The sequence below is a fragment of the Eptatretus burgeri genome, chromosome 13, assembly GCF_056783735.1.
Source record: "Eptatretus burgeri isolate ZD-2024b chromosome 13, Ebu_testis_v1, whole genome shotgun sequence".
Classification (NCBI taxonomy): Eukaryota; Metazoa; Chordata; class Myxini; order Myxiniformes; family Myxinidae; genus Eptatretus; species Eptatretus burgeri.
The window spans coordinates 20,384,845-20,400,217 of record NC_140973.1 but is presented as its reverse complement, the minus strand read 5'-3'; the positions used below and the strand labels follow the sequence as shown (position 1 = coordinate 20,400,217).

The 15,373-nt window shown below is 41.7% G+C and overlaps 1 long non-coding RNA gene across 1 annotated transcript in view; it reads right to left on the bottom strand.

Annotated features, from left to right (window-relative positions):
* Positions 1-4,231: 4,231 nt before the first annotated feature.
* LOC147014012 (uncharacterized) overlaps positions 4,232-15,373 on the bottom strand; it is a 142,689-nt gene continuing 131,547 nt past the window's right edge. Inside the window, exon 3 of the long non-coding RNA XR_015050609.1 lies at positions 4,232-4,674. This is a non-coding gene — a long non-coding RNA (uncharacterized LOC147014012). The remainder of the gene's footprint in view (positions 4,675-15,373) is intronic.

Below are 15,373 nucleotides of genomic sequence, written 5' to 3'. Positions count from 1 at the left end.
CCAAAACTGACACTGGAGTTCAGAAGTAAAAATGTAGTTACATATTACGTATGCATGGAAAGTGTGAGGGGGAAAGAGTGAACAATACAATAAAAGATGAGAAGATAGAGGAGAGAATGTGTTTGGAGAGGGGGAAGAGAAAAGCTCGTCCCATTTTACAAACATAACATGGAGATGACATGACACCGCAGCTGGGATCATCATGTTGTGTTCAGTTTCAAACAGACTCGGAGAACTCACTTCCACATTATTTTTTAGCACAATTTAAACGAAATCGTTCTACATCGTCATTTTATAACTTTAACCTTTTCACCGAACAATTGAAACAATTACTCAACGCCGTTATTTTTTTAAACTTCATGTTCGCTTGAAGACCTACTGATCAGCCCCAAGTGCTCTCCTCCGGAAAATACCATCGCAGAGGGGTCGGTGAGGGGGAGGTGGGGGTGCCAACTTGTTTCCATATATATTGGAATGATTTATTAATTAACAAAAAAAACTCTTCCACGAACATTGACCCCTTGTCCAGACATGGTAATTGCTAATTAAGTACATTTTCACAGCAGTTCTCATGACTCATGGTATATTATGTAAATGTGCAGCTTACTCATAGGTCGGTCATAGCAGCATGATTTGGCAAATTATATCGATGTTCACCAGACAAAGCACTATCTATAATCATCTTCTCAAGATACATAACGATATGAAATTTAAATAGCATCAAATTACAATCAACTAGTCACACTAATCTCCTCCTCCTAATACTACTACGACTACTACTACTACTACTACAACTACGATTAATCTGCAATTGGTCACTGGCTTTGACACCAATATAAATTTGTATTACGGTGTCTCGGCATCAAAAAGCTACATATATCAACAAACTGTTTCAAATGGAGCACCTCGCCGCCATTAGAGCATTTAAATTGGATCAGATGTGGCAATAAATGGGAATTGCTCTCGCATTAATTGCTCGATGACAGAAGATGCCATTCGCATTTTTTCCTCCTTCATCCTTCCCCATTTGGAATGCCATGTGGCCATTGGCAACTTGTTGGTCCCTTCAAAGATCAGATCAAAGTCTTTCTAATAAACACCCCAATATTGAGTCTTCACAGGTAAAAAAAAACAAATAATTAATAAACAGTCAAAAACACCTCAACACAATTTTGTAAATCACCTTAAAATCTACCTTCTTTCTTTCGTCTCATAAATAAATGTCAGAGTGTGTGTGTGTGTGTGTGTGTGTGTGTGTGTGTGTGTGTGTGTGTGTGTGTGTGTGTGTGTGTGTGTGTGTGTGTGTGTGTGTGTGTGTGAGTGTGTGTGAGTGTGATTTAATTTTAAAAATTGAAGGATTTTTGTTTTTAATAACAATTACAAGTAAATTCCAAATAAATATATCACAATATTTTAAATAAATTTGTACGAAATAATAAATGTGTGTGTGTGTGTGTGTGTGTGTGTGTGTGTGTGTGTGTGTGTGTGTGTGTGTGTGTGTGTGTGTGTGTGTGTGTGTGTGTGTGTGTGTGTGTGTGTGTGTGTGTGTGTGTGTGTGATTTAATTTAAAAAGATTGAAGGATTTTTGTTTTTAATAACAATTACAAGTAAATTACAAATAAATATATCACACTATTATAAATAAATTTGTACAAAATAAATGTGTGTGAGTTCGTGCATGCGTGTGTTGTGTGTGTGTGTGTGTGTGTGTGTGTGTGTGTGTGTGTGTGTGTGTGTGTGTGTGTGTGTGTGTGTGTGTGTGTGTGTGTGTGTGTGTGTGTGTGTGTGTGTGTGTGTGTGTGTGATTTAATTTTAAAAATTGAAGGAATTTTGTTTTTAATAACAATTACAAGTAAATTACAAATAAATATATCACACTATTATAAATAAATTTGTACAAAATAAATGTGTGTGTGTGTGTTCGTGCGTGCGTGTGTTCGTACGTGTGTGTGTGTGTGTGAGTGTGATTTAATTTTAAAAATTGAAGGATTTTTGTTTTTAATAACAATTACAAGTAAATTACAAATAAATATATCATAATATTATAAATAAATTTGTACAAAATAAATGTTTGTGTGTGTGTGTGTGTGTGTGTGTGTGTGTGTGTGTGTGTGTGTGTGTGTGTGTGTGTGTGTGTGTGTGTGTGTGTGTGTGTGTGTGTGTGTGTGTGTGTGTGTGTGTGTGTGTGTGTGTGTGTGTGTGTGTGTGTGTGTGTGTGTGTGTGATTTAATTTTTAAAATTTGAGGGATTTTTGTTTTTATAACAATTACAAGTAAATTACAAATAAATATATCACACTATTATAAATAAATTTGTACAAAATAAATGTTTGTGTTATGATTGGTGTAAATCATGACAACACAGCAAATCTGTGACGTAAATCTCTGTAACGATGTGTGGAGAGGCGAGCGGAGAGAGCCGAACCACACTGGTTAAAAATAAAAAATGTTAGTTCAGTGACTGCAATGCAGAATGCAAATGATACATAAACCCAATGGTGTATCAAGACCAATTGTTTTACTACAGGGTCGACAGCTCATGGAGGATCTGCAACATCCAGTAAATCACGAACACGTGACAAATACGAGACAACACCTCACCTGACTTCAAGCAAAGAGCTGCTGAGCTTGGGGGAGATGACATCACTTCCCAGAGCACTCTGGGTACCAAGAGTGGTACCCAGAGGTACTACCAACGACTGTACCTCTGGGTACCATCTTCTTGGGCTGATCTTCTTTCATATACAGCACAAGGATGTGAGTAGTATAAATGGCTGAGAGCACGGCAGTGCCGCTGATGCAGTGCCCTCTGCAGGTTAGGGCAGGAATTTGTAATTTGTTTTCGGGTACCTGCGATAGCTCGCCGACGATTGGCGAAGGACGCCGTTGGGTCTTTAATGTCCACCAATGAATACTGGCAGACGGGACGCCTAGTTTAACGTGCATCCGAGGGACGGTACCCATATTGATGAATCACCCAACCTGTAAAACACCAGGACGACAGCTTGTAGCTCGGTTGGGATTCTAACCCAGGATAGACAGCTTCGAGGCGAGTGTGCCCCATCTCTCGGCGATCCTGCCAGCACCATTTGGGCTGATGAAACAACAGACGAATGTTGTCACTGAGTGGATAGATGCTCACTGTGGATTTCGCTCACACCAGGAAGGGAGATCATTAGGCCCACTTGAAATGTTTTTTTTTTAATTGGCGGGTCAAACTGTTCCCACTACAATCGGGACAGAGCCCGAGCTAGACCCTCAAACTTTATCAATAAATTATATACTCACTTTCCTCGTCGCTTCAAAAACAGCAGCTCCTTCGATTTAATCACTATCCATTTGCCATTATGCGGCAAATCCGTGACATATGATTAGGAAGCAACGACGTGTAACTCGCATCGAGCAGAGATTTCAAACGGTCGGATCAATTACATGATGAAAGTTACAGAAATGGTAGTGCCGAATTGAACATCCAATGGGATTTTTGTCCCAGAAACGTCCAAAGGTGCATACAAATTGAAGGAATGAGCCGCTTAAAAGGCCTATTCTGTTTCAAACACGATTTGCTCAAATGTAACGAGGGAAATTCTCATTAGCAATTGATGCTAAAATTAGGCCCGAGGCATCCAAGGCTGAAGGCTACTTTAGGGTGTTACATCGATGGGAAGACACAAGCACACATTTGGAATTCCCACATTTCAAAATACCTTCGTTTTGTCCCTGGTCCTTATCTTCCTGGAATGACCATAAAATCTTAATATGCACATAGCCTCAAACCACGAGGATGCAGGAAAGGCCTCCATTTACAGGCCGCGACCAGCTCGTGCACACTTCCCATGAGTCATGGGAGTTCGACAAGATGGTGGGATGTTGTAACACGGGTATGCCCTTGCCATGAGCATCCTGAGTGCTTTATCAGTTGGAACGCGAATCTCTGGTTATATCTCATGTCACAATGTCGGATGAGGGGATATTTTTTGTGTTGAAGAGCCAGTTATGCACGAGTCATGACGGTGAGCATCGGAACGGGTGTGAAACTTCCACCTCCCACCTGAGTGAAGCCACAATTTTTCGAAATTATTGCAAGAATGATCCTACAAAAATAGAAAGACAAATATAATTAATGTGATGTTAAACTCACCCAAAGGAGGAAGTGAAGGCACCACAAAGCCGTGGGATCAGAATGGAAGATTAAACGTATTGCTGAAGAATGAAATGATGATGACACGTGATTTTGGGAATCAAACTGAATTCACATTGGATAACGTGGTTACATTAAAAATTTAAAAAAAATACAATTTAGTGAGGAGTTACATGGTGTGCGAGGTTGTTGTGTTAGACAAGACAATCTAAGGAAAGTGAGACACAGATAAAGGCAAATCTACCCCAGTCTGTGCAAGTACACACGTAAGATATATGATCAGCACAAGTACACACATAAGATATATGATCAGCACAAGTACATGCATAAGAAGGTTCACAAGCACGAACAGTTGATCAGCACAAGCACAGCATCACGGACAAACACAAGTAGTCACCGTAAGTACGAACAAGCACAATAACGCAAGAGCTCATAGAACATGATCTCCCACGCAGGGTTCAGGTGTGTACAGGAGGCCGTGGCTTTGTGAGGGTGACGTTCTTGAAATTCCCGGTGAACTGCACATTCGCAAACCTAGGGGGTAATGGGGAAAATAGGGTTAGGGACTTCAGCTTTAAAATTTATCATCCAAACTGTACCTTTAATTAACATGTTTGTGCATTGTTTTTTGTGCTATTTGTTTTCATGAATAAAAGGTATGAAGAACATTAAATAAAGTCTAGTTTCTTGAGTTATCAAGATCAGGAAACTTACCTTTAATAATGATAATTATGATAAAATTGATCAAATAATGTGAAGGCAATGTTGATGATGGCTGCAATAAAGATTAGTTGATGGAGAGGATCCAAATCCATTGGTACCATATTCTATACAGAGCATCAGTGATGCCAAAGCAGTCTCCTGATTATTGGGCACAATCATGGATGGGTCACCACTCCAACGCAGGATACTCAAATGGCTCAATCTTCCCAGCAAGCTGGTACTCATTTCACTGAGCCCAGAAGGATGACAGGCAGAGTCAACCACACCTGGTATTAATTCAACAGCCAAGCAGGATTTGAACTCAGGATTCTAGGATCCCAAGCCGATCCTACTCACATGCCAGGCCAACTCATGCTATTGTTTATCAATATATAACATGGTTCTTGGAAGTATTATGAAGGCGATTTGTGTTCTCCACTGTTCAAGGATATAATTCAATTTATGTAAAGGTTTACGAAGTTTAAAGGCGAATAAATAAATTAATTCTGGGTTTCCCCGCCATTTTCCCCAGTGTCTATTTTTGTCACCCTATCTAACACGTTGCATTAGTTCTTCATGCCTGTTGTTTGTGTCCTTTATAACATCCTTAAAAACAGTAAACTTCCTGTTTGGACAAACAAACAGAGGGAAAATATTATCTCACTCCTCTCTGCGCACATGCGATCGAGACAAATTCAGAGATAGTACGTTAAAAACAGCAAACTTGTCTTCCTATTCATGTTCCGATTCAAGTTCAAAATATAACATTCAATTGAAATAAGTTATTCCTCGATTATAAACTTGCAATCATAAACTGATGATCAGAAGCTGATCAGACAGACGGACGGACATGAAACAATTGCTTAACCCCGCTTTTCACTTCACGCGCATGGGGTAACTAGAAGCTGAAGCATCCAAACACAAGCACATATCGGAGCATTTGAACAAATATACCAACAATCACACAGCACAGACACAAGCAAACCAACAAGCATAAAAAGGAACCCTTGTTACCTCCCTCGCTGAAGGTGGATGGAGGTTGTGTTTTCAACCCTGTTTGTCTGTCTGTTTGTCGGTCTGTGAGAAGGATATCACAAAAAGTTATGGACGGATTCGGACAAAACTTTGTGGACAGGTTGAGTGTGTGACAGGGACGGATTGATTAGATTTTGGAGAAGATCTGGATTCTAGAATTTTCAACTGATTCTTCACCATTGAGAGATCGGCCTAAAAACGATATAATATAGAATATCTAAAAAAAAAAATTGTGGACGAATTCGGATGAAACAAGATGGATAGTTGGTGAGGTGAGGCAATCTCCACTCATGGCTCGTGCACTTCCTCTCCTGTTGCAGTCAATGCATGGCTCTTCATGGCTCTTCATGTCTCTCTCTCTCTCTCTCTCTCTCTCTCTCTCTCTCTCTCTCTCTCTCTCTCTCTCTCTCTCTCTCTCTCTCTCTCTCTCTCTCTCACCTCCTCTTCCTGTCCAGCCTGGAGTTCCTGAAGACAGTGTTCTCGGCCCTGTGCTTTTTCTGGTTTTCATCAATGATGTCTCCGACTCTCTGGAAAATCCTCTTTATCTCTTTGCTGATGACTCCACCCTCTGCCGTACCATCTGTCATCCCTCTGATCTGCAAGCAGTAGCCTCTTCACTCTCTGCAGATGTGGATGAATTCACAAGTTGGTCCAACACTTGCAACATGTCTTTCAATCCTGACAAATCTCACATCTCACACCATGTCTCTCTGAAAGGACCAACTGGAAAATCATCTACTTTCTCAACAATCCACTTCACAAGAAGTCTTTTCATTCAAGTTTTAGGGCCTCGCTATCTGCCACGATCTTTCTGGGAAAGGCATCTGGGGCACAGTTGGACATCTGGGCATCTGGGATGACAGGCATCTGGGAAAGCCACATCGCCAAGCTGGCTTCCAAAGCCAGTTGCCGACTGGGAATCCTAAATCATGCAAAGTCGTTCCTTGGCACACCCGAAATTCTAACCATTTACAAAGCTTTCATCTGCAGCCTGATGGGGGAACTGCTCAACACTCTGGGGTGGTGCTCCTGCGTCACACCTTGCTCGACTTCATGCTGTGGAAACCAAGGCTATTAGGATCATTGGTATCTCCCACAATGAAGCTGAGTCTTTGGATCTCTCACTCTCTCACCGGAGGCAGGTCGGTGGTCTTTCTGTCTTCTACCGTCCGGCCTTTCCCCCCGGCTCTGTTTGTGATCTGTCCCCCCTATAATTCTGAAGGGTGCTTAAGGTCTGCCAGCAACCCCCTTCTGGTAAAACTACCAAAATCACGAATCACTGCTCACCTTCACTCTTTCATTCATCTTTTTCCCCACTTTTGGAATATATTCCCCCACTCTCTTCAATCTCATTCTTCCCTCCAGGCCTTCAAAACATCTGTTCACTACCTTATCTTCCCTCACCCAAAACCTTGATCTTTTCTACCCCCGTTAATCCACCCCAAACTCAAATCCTTCAAATTCCCTGTTCTCCTTCCTGAAAGTTCCTGAAAATCTTGTTTACCCCATGTACCCCACCCCATCCCTCTCCCTTCCACAGATATCCTATTGTCTCTGTTCCCTACAATTTTGCACTTCCTCTCCTGCCCCTCTTGTCTCCTGTCTTGTTATATGTTGTCTGTGTTAGCTCTTCCATGGGCCTCGACTTGGTATTCAATTTTTTTTTTTTAATAAAAAAAACCTCAAGAATGAAGTAGAAAGATCCTGGAAGCTGAATAATGCCAAAGTTGTACCAGTGATAGTTGGAGTGATTGGAATGAAGATGAAGAACCTCACAGAGATAATAAAAAACATCCCTGAGAATAACATAACAAATGAACTACAGTTGTAAGTTGTCCGGGGCTCAGCGACGATTCTGAAGAGAGCACTCAGCACAAACCTTTTTGAAGGGAAAACTTCACATCTTGGTCCATGAATCGTGATCTCTTACTGAAATGAAGGTGGATACTTTGAGCCCACCATGGGAGGACTTCATTCCACATTCTGAAACTCGCATATGAAGATACCAATCAATGGCACACACACACACACACACACACACACACACACACACACACACACACACACACACACACCACACACCATCAACAACAAACACACACACGACAACAAGCACACACCAACAACAAACACACACACACGACAACAAGCACACACACACACACACACCAACAACAAACACACACATGACAACAAGCACACACACACACACCAACAAACACACACACACAACAACAAGCACACACACACGATCAACAACAAACACACACACGACAACAAGCACACACACACACACCAACAACAAACACACACACGACAACAAGCACACACACACCACACACACACACACACACACACGACAACAAGCACACACACAACGACAAGCACACACGCAAACAAGCACACACACATCAACAACAAACACACACACGACAACAATAAACACACACGACAACAAGCACACACACACAACAAGCACACACACGATCAACAACAAACACACACACGACAACAAGCACACACACACCAACAACAAACACACACACGACAACAAGCACACACACACCACACACACACACACACACGACAAGCACACACACACAACGACAAGCACACACGTCAACAAGCACACACACATCAACAACAAACACACACAAGACAACAAGCACACACATACACAACAAGTACACACACACACCAACAAACACACACACCAACCACACACACACACACACACACCATCAACAACAAACACACACACGACAACAAGCACACACACACCATCAACAACACACACACACACCGATAACAAGCACACACATACACAAGCACACACACCATCAATAAGCACACACACATACACAACAACAACAAGCACACACACACAACAACAAGCACACACACAACAACAAGCACACACACACACCATCAACAACAAACACGCACAACAACAAGCACACACACCAACAACAAACACACACACACCATCAACAACAAACACACACACGACAACAAGCACACACACCATCAACAACAAGCACACACGACAACAAGCACACACACAACAACAAGCACATACACAAGCACACACACACACACACAAGCACATGCAATAATAAGCACACACAAGAACAAGGACACACTGGGAAACCAAATTCACCAAATGATAATAAATTGGTAGATCAACTGAAACTAGTAAAGCAGTCCTCGGAGGACATCCAAATGGAGTTTGGTCTTGACAAATGTGCCAAGTGCACATTCATGCAAGGAAAAGTTAAAAGAACACATAACATCTCAATCGATGAGAGCATAACAATACAGAAACTAGAAAACGAGACATCCTACAAATACCTCGGAAGAGAAGAAGGCCCTCAGGTACAACACAAAAAAATGTGTAAAATAATAAGTAAAGAGTACTTGTACAAAATTAGACTAATTCTGAAGTCATCCCTCTCCCCAACAAACAAAACCAAAGCTATACACCGACTTGCAGTGCCGGTATTCCAATATAGCTGTGCAATTATAAACTGGCCACAATTGGAGATCAGCAACCTAGACACCAAAACAAGGAAACTTCTAACATACCGGGGTTGTACTTACCAAGACGAGAAGGAGATGGTCTGATGGAACTTAACCAAGTGCACAGAACATCGTGTGTCGTACTAGCGGAGTATGTGAAAATCTCAGACTATCGGATGAGATTTGTATATGAGCAAGAAAACAACAAACCAGAAAAGGGATCCTTAATCCATTTAGTAACAAACTTCCAAAATCAGGTGCAAATTACAGATACTACACAGGAAAACAAAACAGAAACAAACATAGCCCCAATGATTGCAAAGAAAAAAAAGGAAGGTTACAAAAAGAAATATCAGAAGATCAACTCTGACAACTGGGAGAATGACAAAAGAGCAGGAAGATTTTAAAAAGAGCTCGACAGGATAGGGATCGACAAAGAAGGCTCCTTGGAATGGCTAAGAAGAGGTCAAATTAGTTGGGAGGGAGAACGAATCATCATCAATGCTCAAGGCCAAGGACGCTACGCCAATGCCTTTGAAGAAAATGACAGGATTGAGCCAATCGGCCAAATACAGGTTCTGTGGGGTAGAAACAGAAAGTAACGGTCACCTTTCGGGATGTAAAAAAAAACTCATGTCAGAACAGCTGTACACAGAAAGACATGACAGCATCTGCAAAGTAATCCACTGCATTTGTCATTCCATTGTCTTTGTTACCTTTACACTATATTTTTTAACAAGTCTGCAAAATATTTTTTGAAAAATGAATCACGAGAGGATTGTTATTCAGACTTAATATAAAGCATCCACATTTGAGTGAACAAAAATCCAGTTTTCTGAAGTTCTTTTTTGATTGGAGACCCATCCATGCATACATAATATATAGATTGCTTCAATGTGAATTTGTCCAAAATGTCACACGAGAGAATGAAAAAAGGAAAAAAAAACTTTTGTGTGGTAGTAGGGAGTTGGGGTGGTGGGGTGTAGAGAGAGAGTGGAGTGAGGGAGTTGGGTGGTGGGGTATAGAGAGAGTGGAGTCAGGGAGTTGGGGTGGTGGGGCGTAGAAAGAGTGGAGTGAGGGAGTTGGGGTGGTGGGGTGTAGAGAGAGTGGAGTCAGGGAGTTGGGGTGATGGGGTGTAGAGAGAGTGGAGTCAGGGAGTTGGGGTGGTGGGGCGTAGAAAGAGTGGAGTGAGGGAGTTGGGGTGATGGGGTGTAGAGAGAGTGGAGTCAGGGAGTTGGGGTGATGGGGTGTCGAGAGAGTAGAGTCAGGGAGTTGGGGTGGTGGGGCGTAGATAGAGTGGAGTGAGGGAGATGGGGTGATGGGGTGCAGAAAGAGTGGAGTCAGGGAGTTAGAGTGGTGGGGCGTAGAGAGAGTGGAGTGAAGGGAGTTGGGGTGGTGGGGTGCAGAGAAGAGTGCCAATAAAACTGAGCCATCTTCTGCACCTGTTCCCCTGGCGATAAATAAACTCATCCACCAAGCCGAATGCTTATACATGTTTTGCTTCGACTACAAACGTGTGGTCTTGCTCAAAGCGCTGCCATTGTCATAACCCAATTACACATTCTGAGCGTAAAAGCAGTCGCGGGCCTGTTCAGCAGAATGCGTATGCTACCAATTAGACTGTATGCACAAATGCCACACTCAATTAGAGACCATCTCTGATTCTGCATGGCGACTTCATGCCGAATCGGTTTGATGAGAGCATGCGAATCGTCATCGAAACCGAATTTGCTCCACCGACTCGTCGAGGGCGACCTCGTGTAGGAGGTTTGCACTTCAGGCCCTCTCGGCTTTGCCTTGGGCTGAGATTACCGATGAAACCTCAAATAGAACTTTCCATGTGGACCTTCCAAAGTCCCTTTGTTCTGGAGCGCTTCCTCTTCACTTCATGGCTTTTCAACTTTCCTTACCAAGCCTGTTTTAAAGCGAATCTTTATTGTCTGCCCTTAATGGCGCCATGTTTTCAGCTGCACTAATTTGAGCGCAAGTCACCTCATTATTCCATTACCTGCCAACACTGCTTGCTTTCTTGTGCGGCCTTGATATCCAGGGTTCCACCGCCTCCCGGTAGGTCAGTGGCAGCACGGGAATCCCACCACTTATTTTTTGTTGTTCCAATGAAAAACAGCATTGAAAGCAAACAAACAAATGGCGACTTCAATAGTTTCGTCTTGACGGGCAACCCAATATAGGCTTTCTCTCTATCTTTGTTCCCCTAATGAAAACATCCATCGGCTTCGCCTCAACACCCTCCATGAAATATTCATCCCGCTCTTTGATTTCCTACAGCTCTCCTGGTTAATCGCACAATGTTGGACAAAATCAGAGCCTTCTGAGCCGAAATGGTCCTCCGGCTCGACATGGCACTCCAAAGACAAAGCCGGAGGGCTGCCACCACGTCAGCTCGTGAATGGGAGAAATGAAGAGAGCCTCACGGAAAGTGTTTCCCTTTTTTTCATTCCTGTTCGAGGTGTTCAACACATTTCTGAATCTCTTACAAAAGTCTCCGGGTTTTATTGCGACGACATCCCTCGTCGTGTTCCTCCGGCCTCGAGCACCTCTTTCCCATGGCAGGCATCCTGTTGTTGATACAAAGCAAGCTCCCAATTGACTTTGCATCACTTTGGCAACTCTATTCCATGATGGGTGTCAGACCCTTGAAAACACCTATTTCACACTCGAGATTCGCACCATGAGTACTTCGTGATTGCGTGAGGTGGCCTTCGTGCCACCCCCTTTGGGTGAGAACCACATTGCCAATCATATGAAGTGCAGGTTTTCCCGGGAAGATGTTTTGAATAAAATAATAATCACTTCTCTCAAGCCATCATAATCGATGCATCTCTCTGGCTCGATCAATGTTTAAATAACCCTTCACTGTGCATTCTTCTGCATCTCAATCTGTTATTCATGGTTTTTTGTTGTTGCTTTTATGAATCTCCACCATCGAAGATGGACAGAGGTTACTGTTTTCACCCCTGTCTGTTTGTTTGTTTGTGAACAGTATTACGGAAAAACTCCTCGACAGATTTCGACGAAACTTGGTGGGGGGGGGGGGGGATTAGGTATGGTCCAAGGATCATGCCATTAGATTTCGGACTTGGTCCAAAGTCCAATATGGCCGCTATGGCGGCCATTTTTGAAAAAGTATTTGAATTTGTTTTCGCATTTCTACATGTTTTAAGTGATTTCCAACCCCCAAAAAAATTAATTTGTTGCAGAAAAAAAAACTAAATTTTGCAACTTTTTTTCAAAAAAAATTAGATTTTAGTAGAAAAATATTTGAATTTTTTTTTTTTTGCATTTCTACATGTTTTAAGTGATTTCCAACCTCCCCCCCAAAAAAAAATTGTTAGAGAAAAAAAAATTTGCACCTTTTTTTTTCAAAAAAATTTCGATTTTTTTTTTTTTTGGCATTTCTACATACGCGTCGATCTAGTTTAGTTTATTCAATCGTGGTTCAGTAGAGTCTGATCCGTTTTGACCTACAATGAATAGGACATCAGGTTCACTTAAGTGACCCAGCAGTATTGGCGGCGGAGGTTTTGCACTCTACCGAGTGCTCCCCCTCTAGTTTTATCTGAAGTCTCGGTCGATGGATAAGCTAAGTCTGGTGTTGGCTTAATGGTAAATGTGGCTGCTTTAAGGTCTTATGATCTTGAGTTTGAGCCATTGAAATAACACCAGGTGGGTTGACTCAGTCTGTTATCCTTCTGAGGTGGGTAAAATGAGTATGAGCTTACTTGTGATGGGGGGCGGGGGGTGGCACTGCATTAGTGGCACAGCTGTGCTTCCAGAAAAAAATGATGCAACCAGCAGCCACAGGCTGCACATGATACAACTATGGAAAAGCTAAACAGTTTTTTTTTTAAATACTTCCAAATCGGTCGATCACTTTTCTTACTCAATTTTGATTTTACGACTTTAATTATAATTCTGATGCATTATTACTTAGGGTTGGCAGCATAGCTTAGAGAGATGTGATTGCTTTCGAATTATTTAGCTTGGGTTCGAATGTTGAGCTCATAACTGTTTTTCCTGACTTTTACACCAAACTGAATACCTTTCATGAATCATACTTCAAAGAATGAGCTGAAGTGATTGCGTGCAAGACAATGATACTCGGTAGAGCACACACCTCTGCCGGGCAGAACAGGCTACGATTTGGATCCCACTGATAGGCCGGATCTGGATTCGGACCTGAAACAAAATTTAATGGTCACCCATCCAACTCATTTTTTGATCCTCGGGGAGGATCTCTAAGTGTTACTCACGTTGTTGTTCTTCATCTTCTTCTTGTGGACTTTTTTGTTTCACAGCCTACAGTTTTCATCGAAACTTCCTGAAACTTGGCATATACATGTAAAAATTCCCCGCACAGACAGTAACCATCTCCGATTTTGAAAATTCCTCTGAGAAAAAAAAGTTATGACATCAAAATATCTCCGCTAATGGAAATCGCTAAAAAATTATCTCCGAAACTAGGCAAGATTTTTGAATTCTGTTTGCGGGAATCGAACAGGGCATTAGCAACGATGAATTACCGCACATATTACACATCACTATGACGTCATATCAATTTTTATGACGTCATTCCTATTTTTTGACATTTTTGGTTTCACAACCCAGAGTTTTCATCGGATCTTCGTGAAACTTGCCATGTATATGCAGAAAGCCCACGCGCGGGCAGTAACCATCTCCGATTTTGGAAATTCTTCCAAGAAAAAAAAAGTTGACATCATAATATCGCCGCTAATGGCAATCGCCAATACCATTATCTCCGAAACTAGGCAAGCTGTTTGAATTTTGTTTGCGGGAATCAAACCAGGCATTAGCACAGATAATTTATCGCAAACCTGATACATCACAATGACGTCATATTCGTTTTTATGACGTCATCATTAAGAGGACGAGGATCTTAGCTCATTTGCGCTTGTTTGACAAGTCTTTGGCCCAATACATCTCAATGCTGAGAATCACTTTCAAATTCTAGGTTCCGGATCTTCACAAAAATCAAATAAATTTGTCGTCGTCACCCACCCAACCTGTCCACCAAATTTCATCCGAATCCGTCAATAACTCTTTGAGATATCCTACACACAGTCAAACAGACAGACAAACAGCGATGAAAACAACCTTCGTCAACCTACAGTAGTGGAGGTAATAAATGGGTCTGCTTGAGGAAAGTCGACATATATAAATATATATATATATATATATATATATATATATATATATATATATATATATATATATATATATATATATATATATACACGCACTAAATAGGATGGGACAGCTGAGATGCAAGCTTCTTGTTTGATTAATACATGCCAACACTTCTTTCTTTCTTCCTCAAAATCCCTTTATATACGATGAGGCCACCAACACATGATAATAAAAAATTAAATTACATTTTTCCTTCTTGCTCAAGCACAATCATCGATTTTAACTCGCACAAAAGTGTATTGCCCATGAATGATGCGTCTGTGTTCAGCATCGAATCCAGGCCTAAAACCAAAACACGAGTTGTAATTTTCCTTTCCCATTGAAGTACCTACATTCACCTTCTCTTGAGACACCTTTGTCAATAAAACAAACAAAACTATATTCCCGTCTGTGGTTGAAGTGTTTTTTCTTTCCCTCCCTTCATATGACGTCGATGCTCTGATCAGTGGGCACTCCCATCTCTTCCTCGTTCATTATTCATTAGACTCATTTGCATTGCTGATGTTTTGGAGGGAAAGGTAGGTGTAAGTTTCACAGGTATTCAGTGGGGAGAAAGCTTTCATGGATTCAAGAATAATATGATTTTTTAAAGATGTATAATTCACGCTTTACACATCTTATCCTGTGAAATGGAGGGGCTTAAGCGTTACATCAATATTTGAGATAACTTTTGGGTGGCATTGGGGGTGGGGGTTGAATTGCACCCCATTTCCGAACATCTCATTTCATTAATTCCCGAGGTTCGTAA